The following is a 3,572-nucleotide window of genomic DNA, read 5'->3' as shown; positions in this document are numbered from 1 at the left end:
TCATAGTTGTATAGGTTGCAGATCGGATGGTGTACCAGTTGCTAGGACTGATTGTTTCCATTAATTTTGGTTTTCTTCTTTCTTCTTTGCTCTTGATGAGGAGAGACCCATTGTTGCATCTAGATGGCAGCTTGCTAGCTTTAAAGACCCAGTCGCTACTCGCCAAAGTAGGAGGTGGAACAATGTTTTGTATAGAATGTTATGCCAATTGAGCTTGATGTCCTCCACAGGGTTTTTAAAGGCTTATTTGTAGAAGCTGATTGCCAAGTCTTTCTTCCGAAACAACCCTGGGTGAACTCAAATCCAAGTGTGTTAAGTGAACCGTTCAGGCACTCCAGACATAATACTAAGCAACAAATAAAAGACACCATGTCCCTGTCTTCACAGTTTACTAACTGATTAATGAGAAAGAATCATTGCATAGGTATATGATTAACTATAAATCTTGACAAATGCTATGAAAGAAAAAGACAAACCTATTAAAAATTCAATAAAGATTAAGTATAATTACTAAATGAATCTTAAAATATCCTTCTCTTAGTCCAAAGAAGAAATCAATTAGATACCAGTCTACAATTCTAGCAAAACTGAAGTGACCAGAAGGTTTTCACTTCTTCACTAAGCATAACTCCTAGGCTTTCTACTGGCTTCAGAAAGAACAGTCCTTCATTCTAAGACAATGGTTCTCAACGAGGGTGATTTTGCCCAATAAGGGACATTTGACAATGACTGGAGACATTTTGGTTGTTACATCTGATGGGGTGCTACTGGCATCTAGTGGACAGAGGCCAGTGATGCTGCTGAATGTCCTACAATAAACAGTGTGCCTCCCCCAACAAACATCCAGCCCAAACTGTCAGCAGTGCTGCTGCTGAAAACCCTGTTGGAAGGAAGGCAAAAGAGAAATTCTCCTTCAAATTAAAAACAACAATGTGAGGGATATATTCTTAAAAACAGAATTCCTGGGCTTCCGATTAAGATGGAGGACTAGGCAAACAAGTGACACAGACTCTCTTCAACAAAGAAAACAAAAACCAATTGACAGAGATACAGAAGATAATCCTGGAGCCCTGAGCTTTGAAAGGAACTATACAGAAGTGGACTATACAGAAGTGGAGGAGGAGCTCTGGTAGCATAGTGGCTAAGACACTTGCCTGCTAACCAGACGGCTGGCGGTTCAAACCCACCAGCCACTCCTCGGAAGGAAGGTTGGGCATTCCTACTTCTGTAGTGATACTGCCTCGGAAACCCAAGGAGGGGTCGCTATGAGTTGGGGCCGACTCGACAGCAAACAACAACAACAACAACATACAGAAGTGGATTAGGCACCAACTAGTGGAAAAACCTGAACGAAAACAGTGATTACAGAGACGGTCAGACCTGTGGACTGTCAGCTACTCTGACAGAACCAAGAGCTTTAATATTTCCAAGTGGTGTTAGGACCTGAGAATTGACCTAAAGATCAGCCCTGATCACCAAGAGCTGTAGAGAGGACTGTGCTGGTGGCCTATGACTAGGAGGAGAAACAGCAAGGTAGGAGACAACCTGAGCTGTGGACTTTGTGCTTTCTGGAGGGTGCAGCCATTTTGATTGTTTACATGCAGCAGCCATTTTGGATATCTAAAGTGACCAAGAATGCAGCTATTTTGAGTGTTTATAAGTGGCAGCCATTTTGGATTTTAAAGTGACAGTGTTCTCATTTGGATTCCAGAGACCTAAGAATAGGCTCTGTTTGGCAAAGTCAGCAGGGACATACAAGAGGCTGACAACAGGAAAGGAGATAGGTGGTGAGTGTATAACTGCTGTCAACTAGTAAAAAGAAGAGGACAGCACAGTACCCTGCTTGCGTAGATAACATACTAAGAAAATGAAAATCATGGGCAAGTCACTCCAACATACAATCGCCAATTAAATATAAACCCAAAAACGTCACAATGCCTTGGAGACAACAGAGCATCACAGTCCACACAAAGAAGAAAGATAAAGCAGGAGAAACAAGGGACCAGGACCCCCAAATACATCCCTGAGGAAGATGCAACATTGGAACTGCCTGATAAGGAATTCAAAAGAATTATATTTGGGTAGCTTCAAGGAATTGAGAGATAGAGCAAGGAAAACACTAATAAAACTAAGGAAAACAGAGAACATCCTAGAACAATTTAGAAAGACAATACAAGAACAAAATGAAAAAATTAGAAATGATACAAAATATGCAAACAGAAATCCAGAAGATTAATATTAAATTTTCATAAATAGATAAGATATTGAATTGGCAAAGCAGTAGAACTGAATCAATGGAAAACAGAATTAGTGAGATTGAAGGCAAATACCTCAATATTTCTTTGAAAAGGGATCAATCAGAAAAAAATTATCAAACCAAAATGAAGAAAGCCTAAGGTTCATGTGGGATACCATCAAAAGGAATAACCTACATGTCATCAGGATTCCAGAACAGAAAGAGACAAATAAAACTACAGAGAAAACTGTCGAAGATTTGTTGAAAGAGAATTTTCCTGACATGATGAAAGATGAGAATATATCCATCATTCAGGAAGTCCAACAAATCCCAAACAGAATAGACCCCAAAAGAAAATCACCCAGACATATCATCATCCACTTACCAAAACCAAAGACAAAGAATCATGAGAGCAGCCCAGGAAAAATGAAAAGTTACCTACAAGGGGCAACCAATAGACTAAGCTCGGATTTCTCAGCAGAAATCATGCAGGCGAGAAGACAATGGGATTGTATATATAAAACACTGAAAGAGAAAAATTTCCAACCAAGAATTATTTGCACCCAGCAAAACTATGCTTCAAATATGATGATGAAATTAGGACATTTCCAGATAAGCAGAAATTACAGGAGTTTGTTAAAACCAGACCAACCTTACAAGAGATGCAAAGGGAGCCCTTTGGACAGATAAGCAACAACAGCCAACAACAACCGACCACTAACACACATGATGATATAACCCAGAAACCAACCAGCTATGGAAGTATCCAAAGTAAATAAGCCTACAAGACTGTAAATAGGGAACCAGAGACATCAATTGACAAATGAGGACAACTACAAACAAAAAAGAGGGAAAAAACTGTGTTGTTACAGAACTTCTAGATGGTAGGGAAGTCAAGACAACTACAAGATAGAATGGACTGTTCTAAAACTGGGAAGAACTATAAATTACAGGGTAACCTCAAAGAAAAATGATAAACCTTCACATCAAAATGAAAAAAAGGATCAGCATAAATATTCAGCAAATACTAAAACAATAGCAATGAAGGAAGTGATAACACGATTTATAAACAAAACAAGCTCAGCATAGGAAATTATTTGGAACAAACAAATCAACACCATGAAAATGCACTTAACAAAAATGACAGCAACAAATTCATATTTGCTGATAATTACATATCTGGCAAGGGACTCATCTCTTGAGATTTACAGAAAACTCCAATGTCTCAACAGCAAAGGAATTAACAATCCAATTGAAAAATGGGCAGAAGACATGAATAGATACTTCACCAAGGAGGATATTCAGGTGGCCAGCTAATACATGAAGAGGTGCTCAC

The 3,572-nt window shown here is 39.0% G+C and overlaps 1 protein-coding gene across 1 annotated transcript in view; it reads right to left on the bottom strand.

Annotated features, from left to right (window-relative positions):
• Nucleotides 1-3,572, bottom strand: part of RALGAPB (Ral GTPase activating protein non-catalytic subunit beta) — a 129,270-nt gene that overhangs the window by 36,373 nt on the left and 89,325 nt on the right. The window lies entirely within an intron of this gene.

Source organism: Orycteropus afer, unplaced genomic scaffold (genome assembly GCF_000298275.1).
Source record: "Orycteropus afer afer isolate SDZICR_OR568_19922 unplaced genomic scaffold, OryAfe1.0 scaffold00020, whole genome shotgun sequence".
NCBI classification, from domain to species: Eukaryota; Metazoa; Chordata; class Mammalia; order Tubulidentata; family Orycteropodidae; genus Orycteropus; species Orycteropus afer.
The sequence above is the reverse complement of the archived record's forward strand: the minus strand, read 5'-3'. Positions and strand labels throughout refer to the sequence as shown.